Source organism: Balaenoptera physalus, assembly GCF_965194825.1.
Source record: "Balaenoptera physalus genome assembly, chromosome: 12".
In the NCBI taxonomy this organism is placed as follows: domain Eukaryota; kingdom Metazoa; phylum Chordata; class Mammalia; order Artiodactyla; family Balaenopteridae; genus Balaenoptera; species Balaenoptera physalus.
Genome location: NC_138897.1, coordinates 90,377,798 through 90,390,713, shown reverse-complemented (window position 1 = coordinate 90,390,713; position 12,916 = coordinate 90,377,798). Strand labels below are relative to the sequence as shown.

The 12,916-nt window shown below is 46.1% G+C and overlaps 1 protein-coding gene and 1 long non-coding RNA gene across 8 annotated transcripts in view; one reads left to right on the top strand and one right to left on the bottom strand.

Moving 5' to 3' along the window:
• The window catches only part of LOC309640096, a 35,044-nt gene extending 25,207 nt beyond the window's left edge, over positions 1–9,837 (bottom strand). The window contains exons 1-3 of one of the 3 annotated variants that reach the window (XR_014252015.1): positions 9,629–9,837; positions 7,616–7,919; positions 2,081–3,470 (exon numbers count right to left, since the gene is read on the bottom strand). This is a non-coding gene — a long non-coding RNA (uncharacterized lncRNA). Of the gene's footprint in view, positions 1–2,080; positions 3,471–7,615; positions 7,920–9,628 lie in introns of those variants that run through there. The other 2 variants (XR_014252016.1, XR_014252014.1) reach the window with 2 other exon arrangements.
• Positions 9,838–9,926: 89 nt separating this feature from the next.
• SBNO1 (strawberry notch homolog 1) overlaps positions 9,927–12,916 on the top strand; it is a 58,927-nt gene continuing 55,937 nt past the window's right edge. For 2 of the 5 annotated variants that reach the window (XM_082418192.1, XM_082418191.1), the window contains exon 1: positions 9,939–10,084. The gene's annotated coding sequence lies outside the window, so the exon portion shown is untranslated. Of the gene's footprint in view, positions 10,085–12,916 lie in introns of all 5 variants that reach the window. The other 3 variants (XM_082418189.1, XM_082418188.1, XM_082418190.1) reach the window with 3 other exon arrangements.

Genomic DNA, 12,916 nt, shown 5'->3' with positions numbered 1-12,916 from the left:
GTTCTTACCAACTGAGTCAGCCTTGCTGAGCCACAGCAATCCTAGCCCAACATACCCCAACCGTTTTACAGATGGGGAAAGAGAGGACCAGCACGAACAGGTAACTAACTTGCTGCCCAGTGTCACCCAGCAATTTAATTGCAGGTCCTGGATCAGCCTTTTGACTGTTAGTCCACTAGAGGGCTACCTTAACCCCACGGAAACAACCGGGCACCTTTCTCCACCCAGGGGAGCTCGGTCGTAAGGTCCCAGAGAAACACAGATATCCTGGGTATTCTTTGCTTTGAACACAGGTAAGGTGTCCAGTTACAGCTCTTCCCTGGGGACCCCTCCTGGACATATGAGGAGAGGTCACTCATCCATTCTCTCTCTTCGGTCCCCAAGAAGAGTTTGGAATCCCCACCATTGCCCAAGTACCCTACCATTGCACCAGGAAAGTAGGAGAGCAAAATAAAGTGATATATGTGAAAGCACTGGGAAAAGTAGGAAGCAACGCTTCTCACTCACTGTGTGCCCTTTGGTATATTATTTCAGCTCTCTGTCCCTCTGTTTACCCAGCTGTCAAATGATGGAGTCAGCTGTGATCTCCAGGTTTCCTTCCAGCTTCCATAAATACATAGAGGTTTTTACTTTCTCTAAAATGCATTAATTCAACATTTATTGAGCTGTATACCTGACACTGTCTGGTCCCCCAAGGATACAGTGGCGAATAAGACAGATCCCTACATTTTTTAGGACAGAAACTAACAAGAAATCACTTTTTAAATATTAAATAGCTATTAATGCTATGGGTAAAATGAAAACAGGGAATTTTACAGAGTGTGAGTGGGGAGATCATTGCTTCTATGGATTGGTGAAGTCAGAGAAATCCTCTTTGAGTTGGTGGCTTTAAGTTATACCCTAAATAAGTGAGTCCCAAGGGAGAAGGTACTTGTAGGTAGAGGGAATAGTGAGTGCAAATGCCCCAGAAGTGGGAATAAGCTTTGTTGTCTGGGGAAAGAAAAAGAAACCCAATGTGATCGGAACTGAGTGTATGATGAGAATGGAGGGGATCAGGCTGGGAAGGAAGGCAGGGGCTAGATCACATAGGCCCTTGAAGGCTGTGCTGGTCTCTCAGCTCCAAATTCACTCTTCTCCACCCTGCTCTGCAATATTTGGGCTGCAAATTGTAGTGCACCTTTGTCAGCTAGTGTTAGGTTCTGTCAATAGGTGAGGATACAGGGAGACTGGAAGGCAGGGGGAGGGACTCACTCCTGCCCGTTTGCTTGCTATTCCTGTCAGGGTAAGTAATGACATTTTGCTTCTGACAGGCCATTTGGTTCATTCTCCAGGCTCTTTCCAGAAATAGCCTCAGCGTGCTACCTCAGAAGTACCAGCAGCAGCCCCTCTTCAGAGTTCTGAGCCCCAGCTTTGCAGGGCCCCTCCCGTAAGCTCTTGAAGGGCCAGTGCCAACGTCATGGTGCCCCTTTCTCAGAGGCATAAGAACCAGCCCTCCAGGAATCCTCTTCTGATTCTTCTTCTCTGCTAACCCCAACGGGTCTCTTTGTTCTCCAGTCCTAGAAATGGGAGCTGCTTCCTGCAGTTATTATTAAATGACTTCAGTGTTCCCTTTCTGCTTGTTTGGTCCTCCACCACCTGTTTAATGAATTTCCTATTTTAAATTCTGTTTTCCTGACCGGACCCTGATGGACACAAAAGCCATTAGTAAGGACTGAGACTTTTATCCCAAATCTGATAAGAAGCCACTACATGGTTTTAAGCCAAGGGTAGATGGATAGATTGGTCAATCTGAACAGCAATTTTGCAAACAGTTATGCAAACAGAAGGATTGCAAATAGCTACGGTTACAGTAATCTGCATTGAGACTCAGGATCTTGGAAAAATGTGACATGCTTCAGGACTGCTTGCTTACCGATCTCCATCCTCCTAAGATGACGTGGGTGAAATCACACCAGTGCTGAGATGACTTTCCTTACTCTAGGGTTATCTTTGCATTAATATTTGCTCCAGGCTTTTGCTATTGTTTAATACTTTTTTATTAGCATCAGTTCTTTTTTTTTAATGGAAGGTTTTTTTTAAATTTATTATTTACTTATTTATTTTATTTTTATTTTTGGCTGCGTCTGGTCTTAGTGTGGCACTCCGGATCTTCGTTGCAGCACGCGGGCTTCTCTCTAGTTGTGGCCTGTGGGCGCTGTAGTTTGTGGCACACGGGCTCTCTCACTGAGGCGTGCAAGATCAGAAGTTGCGGCGCACGGGCTTAGTTGCCCCGCGGCATGGGGGATCTTAGTTCCCTGACCAGGGATCGAACCCGTGCCCCCTGCATTGTAAGGTGGATTCTTTACCACTGGACCACCAGGGAAGTCCCAGCATCAGTTCTTAAAAGGTTCTACTGAATGGGACATGTATTCCACAGCTGGTGACCACTGTGATCTACTAATTCCTTCCATTCATCTGTGAGTATAAATAATATATATACCTTTTCCTATTATATGTATGTGTGTGTATATATATATAAATATGTATGTATGTATGGATAGATAGATATACACAGATACATAAATATATAAACTTCCCCCATATGTATACATACATGTATATGTTAATATGTGCAATATGCATATATACAATATATGTAATATACTTGGAATGCAAGCAAGTGAGGGTAAAACAATACTCTTTCTACCTCATAGGTTTATTGTTAGAATTAAATGAGAGAGGGGAATTCCCTGGCAGTCCAGTGGTTAGGACTTCGCCTTCCCGTGTGTGTGGGGATGCGGATTTGATTCCTGGTTGGGGAGCTAGGATCCCACATGCCTCGGAGCCAAAAAAACAAAACATAAAACAGAAGCAATATTGTAACAAATTCAATAAAGACTTTAAAAATGGTTTACATCAAAGAAAAAATCTTAAAAACAAAACAAAACAAAACCTTTAGGGACTTCCCTGGCCATCCAGTGGTTAAGTCCGTGCCTGCACTGCAGGGGAACATGGATTCAATCCCTGGTCAGGGAACTAAAGATCCTGCTTGGCACATTGCATGGCCAAGAATATATAAATAAAATAAAATAGAGAAGTTAAAAAAACACTTTAAAAATTAGTTTAAATATATACATGAACCTTTCAAAATTCCATTTTAATTAGTATCTATATTGGTCAAGATTGTTTTTTCCTTTTAATTTTTAAAAAATTATTTATTTCATTTATTTATTTTTATTTTTAAAAAAATAAATAAATTTATTTATTTATTTATTTGGCTTTGTTGGGTCCTCGTTGCTGTGCGCGGGCTTTCTCTAGTTGCAGCGAGTGAGGGCTACTCTTCGTTGCGGTGTGCGGGCTTCTCCTTGCGGTGGCTTCTCTTGTTGCAGATCATGGGCTCCAGGCACGCAGGCTCAGTAGTTGTGGCGCATGGGCTTAGTTGCTCCGCGGCACGTGGGATCTTCCCAGACCAGGGCTCTAACCCGTGTCCCCTGCAATGACAGGCAGATTCTTAACCACTGCGCCACCAGGGACGCCTGGTCAAGATTGTTTTGGATTGCAAATGAGAGAAACAAAGCTCAACCTAGTTTAAGAAAATAAGGGAGGAGTTCCCTGGCAGTCCAGTTGTTAAGACTCCACACTTCCACTGCAGGGGACACGGGTTCGATCCCTGGTCGGGGAACTGAGATCCCACATGCTGTGCAGTGCAGCCAAAAAAAAAAAAAAGGGAGTTTATTGTCTCTCATAACAGAAAAGCTCAGGGTTTGAGTAGCTTCAGGCATGACAGGATGATCCAGGGACTCAAAGGATGTCATTAGAAGGTCATCAGGGTTTAGTCTCTCCCTCTCTCTCCTCATCCTGCTCTTTGCCCCACTGATTTCTAGGTTGGCTTCACAGACTGGTCTCCAGCTCCACATCATGGCCTCTGCCCCCACTTCCCAATGTTAGTTTGGCAAGGGAGTGTCTTTTTCCTATTATTTTCAGTAAAAAGTTCTAGAATTGAAACTCACTGGCTGGCACTAAACCAATCAAAGTGGCCTTGACAGTGGATCCAGTATTCCAATTGGCCAGACCCATATTACATGCTCTACCCTGGAGTGATGTATGTGGGAGAATGTTAGCCCTTTCCATACCACATGGACTTTGAGAGGGCATGATAAATTTAAAGTGCTGTTATCTGAAGAAAGAGAGGTGGATTCTAGGGACTTCCCTGGCAGTCCAGTGGTTAAGCCTGGGGCAAGAAATACACAAGATGGGACTTCCCTGGTGGTCCAGTGGTTCAGAATCTGCCTTCCAATGCAGGGGGTGCGGGTTTGATCCCTGGTTGGGGATCCCACTTGTTGTGTGGTGCAGCCAAAAAAATAAAAAAAAAGAGAGAGATGGATTCTGAGCAGTCAAAACAACTGCTGTTACAGAGCACAGAGGATTTTTAGGGCAGTGAAAATACTCTGAATGATACTGTAATGACGGACACATGTAATTATACGTGTCCAAACTCATACAGTGTACACCACCAAGAAGAAGTAAACCATGGACTCTGGGTGATAATGATGTGTCCATGTAGGTTCATCAATTGTAACAAATGTGTCATCTGGCAGGGGCCGTGGATAGTGGGGGAGGCTATGCAAATGTGGGGTCAGGGGGTAGATGGGAAATCTCTGTTCCTTCTCCTCAGTTTGGCTGGGAATCTAAAACTTCTCTAAAAATTAAAGTCTTCAACAACAACAACAACAATACCGCTACCTGCGATTATGTCTACCACCTTCTAAAATCCAGTACACGCTTCAGCCCACATTCTGGTGCTCTCTGCTGCATTAGATATTGCTTGATCACTCATTCCTTAAAACTCTACTGCCTTGGTTCTGCTTTGACCTCTCTGATTGATCTTTCTAAGTCTCATTGCATATTCACTTTTTAGATATAGGATCTCAGGGTTCTGCCCTTGGGCCCCTGCTCTTCTCTCTGCATTCTCTGAGTACAGTTTTATCCTCGCTCATGTTTTAATCCCCATCTGGATCCTCAAGCTGTAGACTCAACTGCTTGCTAGACATCTCCACTTGGATTCCCACAGGCCTCTCAAAATTCCTTATGATAGACTTAGGTAGCCTCCAGTGAACAGCATCTCCCAATATTCATACCCTTGTGTGACTTTCCTTGAGTCCTATTTGGCCTTGTTAACCAACAGAATATGGTGGAAATATCACTGTGTCATTTGAAAGCCTAAAATTTAAGAAAGGCTAGAAGCTTCTGCTTTCATGTTCTTGGGAGTCCTGAGCCACAGTACAAGAACCATGGAGAGGCTGCTGGAGAGACCACTTTGAGAGAGAGAAATACAGCTGTCCCAGCATCCCAGCTGAGCCCAGCCCACAGCCGATCCACCAGCTGAATACAGTCACACAAGTGACTGTTAGCAAAACCAGAAGAACTGTCCAGCTGAGCCCAGCCCAACTTGCAGAATCATGAGAATAACATTGCAGTTGTTGTGTTAAGTCGTTACATTTGGGGGTCATTTTTTACCTAACAATAGGTAAGCAAAGCATTCCTCCTATCTAAAGCCGAACTCATTATCTTCCTCTTTAGACCTGTTTGTCTTCCTGAGGTCAGCGTTTCAGCTAATGGCACTTGGCCTTCTTCTATTGCTCAACAATTTTGCTCCAGTTCAGGTTCTGTTCTTCTCTCCTCTCGACCTGTCTGGTCTTTGTACCTGCAGCCCAGTTCTTAGATCCAACTGCTGCACTGCTTCCAGAGTGATTCTTCTAGAATGCATATCGAACCATGGCAGTTCTCTGAATAACAGGCTTCTGAGTTCTTTGTAGCTTACAGAATAAAGTCCAAACTCAGTTATAAAAGGCTCTTTGAGAATGATCTTTATCTACTTTTGCAATCCTACTAGTAACTCCTTTTTACTTGCTATATCAATCAAGGTGCAGACAGAAGGCAGACACCACACCAGTTATTTAATGAGGAAAATTTAAGATAAGAAATTGTTGGGCATTCCCTGGCATTCCAGTGGTTAAGTACTCCCTGCTTTCACTGCCGAGGGCCTGGGTTCAATCCTGGTCGGGGAACTAGGATCCCACAAGCCGCGCAGTGTGGCAAAAATTTAAAAAAAAATTGTTAACTAGGTATAAACTGGTGAACTAGGTAACTGAAAGGGTAAAGAGAGAACTTGAAGGCATCACAGATGTTGCAACTGTGGAAAGCAATTCTCACCACTCAGGCTAAGGGGACAAAGGGAAGGGGTTGGTGTGATTTAAACTTATAAATGGGGACTTCCCTGGTGGTCCAGTGGTTAAGACTCCACGCTCCCAATGCAGGTGGCCGGGTTTGATCCCTGGTCAGGGAAGTAGATCCTGCATGCCGCAACTAAGACCCAAGGCAGCTAAGTAAATATTTAGAAAAAAAAAAAACTTAGAAATGTAGAAGAGGGGCCCCATGTTGCTGAAACTCCAAGGAGGGGGTTCTGCTCAACTGGTGTTAGTGTCTCTGAGCTTGGAGGGTGACCCCGCGGATGCTCTCACTGGTTCTCGTGTCTGAGAGGAGAGTTTGGTGTGAAGAGGCCAGCTCTGAAGTGTGGGAAAAACTGCAAACTGATATAGCTGCTGTGGTATCACTTTGGAGGGAAATGCACGTGCCAGGGTGAAGAGGTGTTGCTGGGATGACATTCACAGGAAACTTCTTCCTGCTCCAGCCTAGTGGCTCTGAAACAGCTGGCAAAGCAGAAACGTAGTTCTGCAGTGCATCACAAAGCAGAGCATAGATGCTTGGGTTTGGAGCTGAGAAACATTATCTTAACAACTGGTGCACTTGCTTTGTGTGTGTGTTTTTTTTTTCGTTTTCTGGCCCCATCGTGCAGGATCTCAGTTCCCCGACCAGGGATCCAACCCGTGCCCCCTACAGTGGAACTGCAGAGTCTTAACCACTGGGCCACCCAGGGAAGTCCCTGGTGCACTTGCTTCGTTACTGTCCCTTCTCTTTGCTTCGCTCCTGTTTCAGAACATTTGCATGTGCTGTTTCCTCTTTCTCAAGTGCAGTTCTCCCTTCACTTTGCCTAGTTAACACCTACTTTTCAAATCTCATCTGGGTTATCGCTCTCTCAAGGAAGACTTTTTTGACTTCCCTGATGAGGTCAAATTACTCTATAATAGGCTCTGTTAGCTTTTATGTAGCATTGTCACAGCTACAAGTTTACATTTTGTGTAATTTTGGGATTAATGCCCACTAGACTGTAAGGGCATTTATCTCAAGGGCAGGCACCATCACTCACATCCCCCTTGTTTTTCTTAAACTTGTGTCCCTAACACAATACCTCTAACACGGTATCTGGCTCAAATATTAGTTGAATGAAATGAGAAGTGTAGTGTAAATATAAATAGCCCCCCCTGAATGGGGGGGGAGTCAATACCATGCCCGAATATGGATCTTTCTGAATTACCTGCTTCCAGTAGTATCTCTGTTCTGGATGCAGCTAGTAAGTCTTCCTCCTGCCTCTGACCCTCAGTCTCTCAGTTCCCATCCCCTGATACAACTGCTACTTGTGTTGTCATTCTGAGATGCTCCACGCGAACATGCAAGCAAAATATATATTCTCATAGACAGAAGTGCTTCATTCTATTTTTTTTTAAATTTTATTTACTTATTTTGGCTGTGTTGGGTCTTCGTTGCTGCGTGCAGCCTTTCTCTAGTTGTGGCGACCGGGGGCTACTCTTTGTTGCGGTGTGCGGGCTTCTCCTTGTGGTGGCTTCTCTTGTTGTGGAGCACGGGCTATAGGCACACGGACTTCAGTAGCTGTGGCACACGGGCTTAGTTGCTCCACGGCATGTAGGATCTTCCTGGACCAGGGATCAAACCCATGTCCCCTGCATTGGCAGGAGGATTCTTACACACTGTGCCACTGGGGAAGTCCCAGAGGTGCTTCATTCTTTTGAACAACTGTTTCACTGTAGGAAAGTACCATAGTTTAGTTAATTAGTCTTTTCTTCAAAGACATTAAAGTTGTTTCCCATCTTTTCCTTCTACAAATGCTGCTGCAATGAATGACCTTGTGCATAACATTTGTGTGCATATGTGCAGTTATATTATAAATATCCCCTGAAACACCATCTTTTACTTTGGTTCAAGGTAAAGAGATTATGCAGAGATGGCGGCAAGGATCTGGCTTAGATGCTCAGAAAGTACCTCAAAAGGTGGGAGTTCCTAGGTTAAACCTCTGTCTTCAGAATCTAGGACTCACCTAGTTCCGGTGTACAACTAGAGTTTGGGGGCCACTTGGAAACTGAATTGCTCCAACCAAGCTCCAAAGACACTGATGCATTAACTATCAATACAATGTCTTAGTTTTTTTGCTGTATTCTTTCTCTTTTTATAATGTGACAATTGCGTGTTTGCTGTCATCTACACTAGACCATAAACTAGGCTAGGGGAAAGTAGTGAACAAGACAGATGAAGGCCTTGGTCTCCCATGGTTCTTTTTTTTTGGCCATGCCAAGCAGCATGCGGGGTCTTAGTTCCCCAACCAGGAATTGAACCTGTGCCCCTGCAGTGGAAGCGCAGAGTCTTAACCACTGGATCGCCAGGGAAGTCCCCAAGGCCTTGTTCTTATGGAACTATTTTTATTTTTTTTACCTTTATAGGTTTGTGTGTGTACGGATTAAACGAAATAATGGAGGTACAGTGATTAGCAAATCTGCAATTTAAGATGTCTGTTTACATGTATACATATATAATACATATTCATGTATATAAACACAATGTTGGAAGAGTCATAATTATTCTTGCCATGACTACATTTTTTTTCCTCTCCCCCAGCCCCATACTGTCTCTTGAAGAGCTCACACCTTAACCCCCAAGTTAACCAAACCATAGGTTTGCTTTGAGCTCAAGGCGAGTGCGAAGCGCGGCCGGTAGGGGGCAAGAATCACCCAGGCGTGCCCATTACCTAAGCAAGGGATTCAAAGAGCATTCTCAGAATGACTTTACAAAAGGGTTACCAAGAAGTTAATTTGTTTATTCTTTGTCAGGTCACTTAGTAGTAGTAGCAATAATAATGATCATAATGAAGAATATGAAAATAAGGAAGTGAGGTAGTAGCGACAGATCTGTAGCAATCATTAATTGAAAGCAATAGTTTGTTCATGTTACCGGGTGTGTGTGAAGAAAAAAGAAGTGGGGCTGACTGCGCTCTCACTCCTTAGGATCTGAATATGGCAGTGGACCAGCCGAGGGGCTCCGAGTTACTTGCGGTTTCACATTGAATAAAGTGCTTTGAGCAAGCCTAACAAGCAATGAGTATGCGAATATTTTTTTCTAGATTTAACTAAGGTAACGAGCTTTCAAAGTGACAGAGACGCCACTAGGTAACTTCCTGGCCCAAAGCCACACACCGAAAAGGTTTTGAAAACAGCTTCGGGCCCCTCCTAGCCTGACTTTGAAAGCAGGTGTGGGACGCATGCGCCCGACCCACCGGTTGACCTCCTGGTGGCAACCCAGATCACGGACCTTCTTCCCGACAGCCCGCGAGGGAGAAAGGGAGGAGGAACGGAACTCTCGCGAGGTCTTTCGAGCGCCGGCGGAAGCAGTAGACACGTGACTCTCCTAGGCGGCCTTCGTCTTCCCCCCTCCCCCTTCCTCGGAAACCCGGCCCCCTCACCCCTCGCCCACCCCGGAGCCGCGGTAATGGACGGTTTGGGTTCCGGAATTCCCTTGGATCCAACCACTGATACCGGGTCGGCAGGAGCGACGGAGTCCGTGCTTGGCGGCGAAGGCAGGGGGCGGTCAAGATGGGGGGGGAATCATCTTCCTCCACCTAGGAGGGAGGCGGGGCGGAGAGGGGCGCTGGGGAGTGGGGTGGGGGAGGGAGGAAGTCACGTGGGGCGTGCGGCGCGCGCTGCGTGCGCGCGGCGCCTCATCCGTCGCCCCACCCCCTCCCGGCGGGGCGGGGCTGGGGGCTGGGGGGGAGGGGCGTCAAGATGGCGGCGGGGAGGTAGGCAGAGCCGGACGCCGCTGCTGCCGCCGCCACCGCCGCCGCCTCCGCTCCAGTCGCCTCTGGTTCTTCAAGCTCTCGCCACCCGGAGAAGCTGTTCCGGCGTCGGATCCCGTGGGGAAAGTAAGTCCTCTTCTTAGCCCTTTTCTACCTCTACACTCCTCCCGGACAGCCTCCCACTCCCACCCTCCTCAGGGGGCCGTGCGGGGCCGGGCTGGGGGGGCCGCCACCTCACCCCGGCTTGGGGCCTCTCTCGCCCCTCGCAGCCCCCTCAGCTGCGCGCCCTGGGGGCCCTCGGGGGCACGGTCCCGGCGGCGGCCCCGCCGCGCTCGCTTCCTCCGCCCGTCAGCGCCGGGCCCTGCGGTCGCCGCGCGTGGGGCTCTCGGGCCCCAGGGGCCCCGCTGTCCCGGGCCGGAGGCACCCCGTTTGGCCGAGGAGGCAGCGTCTGCGGACGCCGGCTCCGACTCCGACTGGGCCGTCCCCCCCCTTGCTTCCGCGGCTCGACCCGGGGGCTGCGAGGTCCCGGCCCCTCAGGAAAGTGAGCTCCGTAACCCTTCAGAAGTCCTCCTCCCGGACGATTGTTCCGGTTCAGGGCGAGTGCGGGAGGCGACAGGGTCGCCCCAGATCTGGACCCCCGCACCTGCAGTTTTGCTGATTACCTCGGTGTCGGGGCGATGGGGACGGTACGTGGGGCACGTGGGGCCACCTTCACGCCTCACCCGGTGATTAGGTTAATTTTGCCTCGAGCTCGCTCGCTCGTCTCCTGGATCCTAAGTAAGCATCTATGTGGAGGGGAAAGGCGGTTGGAAATTGGCTTACTTTGAGAGTGTTTGGCGTAACGAGCATCTAAAGTTCCCCAAACCAGCGTATGCTGGTGGTTTCCCAGAAGTGGTTTGGGGTCGGTTTAACCGCTGAGGAGATTTGGATGTGCCTGAACCCTTGTGATTGTTTCTTTCCTGACCCTGGCATCCAGCTCCTCCCCTTTCCACCCCGGCTTTGTGTTTCTGTTTGGTTAATGTTTGCGGACCACTAACTTGATTCTCGTACAGAGAAGCTCTTTTTATGTGCGTGCTCCGTTTACTGTGGGAGGCTTTTGTTTTGGGGAGTCGCTGGTTGAGAAACGTGGGAAAAGAACGGGCGAGAAAATGAGAGTCAAATAAAGCAACGTTTTTAGCCATTGAATTGCCCAGCCAGTTGTAACCACACCCGGAAGTTTGTACTAAACACGTGTTGATGAGAGAAGGTTAAAAACTGGGTCCCCTTTGACCTTTGAAAGTTGATTATTAGCAGTTTATGTTGAGTTAAATGTTTCATATTCTCTAGGCAGCCAGAATTAGAGACGGAATAGGGTTTCTAAAGTGTCGGCCAGGAGGGTCCAGAAAGCTGTCAAATCCCTAGTTGCTCTAGCGCGGTTCCTCAGAATAGTTGCAGACAGTTAAACCAGATAACAGTGCGGAGGGATTCCATTTTTTCCCAGTTACTTACCGCAATCAGAACTGCTTGTCATAAGCAGTGGGGAAAGCCTTTATCACTGCATAAAAGATAGTGTGTACAGAATTTCTAGGATAAAATGTAGAATTTGCTGCTGCTGCCTTGAGTGGGACATTAGTTTTGCAATCAAGGGAACATTTTATTTTCATGTTTAAAGAAGTTGCTTCCAAAGTTTATCTTACCAGAGAAGACATCTTTACTCTTTTCCTCTGGATTCTGCTTTTTATCTCCCAATCTAACTTTATTCCCAGTCTAATTTTGTTGCATACAATCCTCCAGAATTTAAAATAAATTTTATTTTAGTTGCTGGGTAAATGTTAAAAAGGGAGGCTTAGTGAGTGGCTTACAGATCGTGAATTCATCATCCATTCATCCATCCATTCATTCATCCATCCATTGAATGCTCTTATGTGTCAGTTTTACATGTTTTAAGTGTTTTGCTGAGATTACTATTTAAAAACGTGCAGTATGGAGATTCTTTTCATGCTTTTTTAAAGTCTTTTTTCGCCTCAAAGACTTTAGGTACAGATAACATTTTGGCATTTCTTAGTCTCTAAATTGAGCTCTGATTTGAGACTTGCCGCCTTGCTTGTGAAGGAAGACAGCACACAGGTCTGAGATCTGCTCTTAGCAAGATACCTGACTTTTCGTGAGGCTCTGTGGGTTCTTGTGCTTTGCCTGCCAAAAATTGGTGTAAAGATACTTTCCGAGAGGAATTGTTTTCCGTTAAATAGACAATTAATAACCAAGATGATGTAATCCTTAAGTTTTTGCAGTTGTCTTTTTTTTATGCTAATTGACGGACCCACTTTGATGTGGTTGAGCTTTACTAAGTAATAAGGACAACCTTGTGATATCACTGAAATTTTCTGTAGATGGAAAGAATAGGCTCTCGAAGAGCAGGAACTCTCTTCTATGAAAAAAAATATGGTATAAAACCTGTCAAATTAACTTGCTTATTTACCTCTTGGGAGACAGTATATAGCACAGAGCAGTGATTTTCAGACCTTTTTTACTGCATTCCACAGTAAGAAATGTGTTTTACGTTGTGACCTAGTACATAATGCACGCATAGAACTCAGTTTCGTGAAATAATGTTTATCCTCTCTGCGTGTGCTGCATTAATTCTGTCTGTATTTAAAATATTTGAATATTCTATATTTGAAATATTTAAAAATACTGGTCATGACATACTTAAATTATTTGACAACATTGTTGTGACCAGCAGTTTGAAGAATACTGGTATGGAGTTAACAGCACAGAATCTTGAGGGAGGGGGGCCGCGGGGCGTGGGGCGCGTGGTATCAGCCCTCCTAGGTTTGTAATTCTGCTCCAAGCTTGCTTTGTTGTTACCTTGTTACAGTTCATCTCTCTAAGCCTGTTTCTCATTTCTGACAAGGGAATAACGGGTAGTTTTTACTCATGGATTATTTTGAGAGTTAAAGAATTCCAGCCATATAGTGA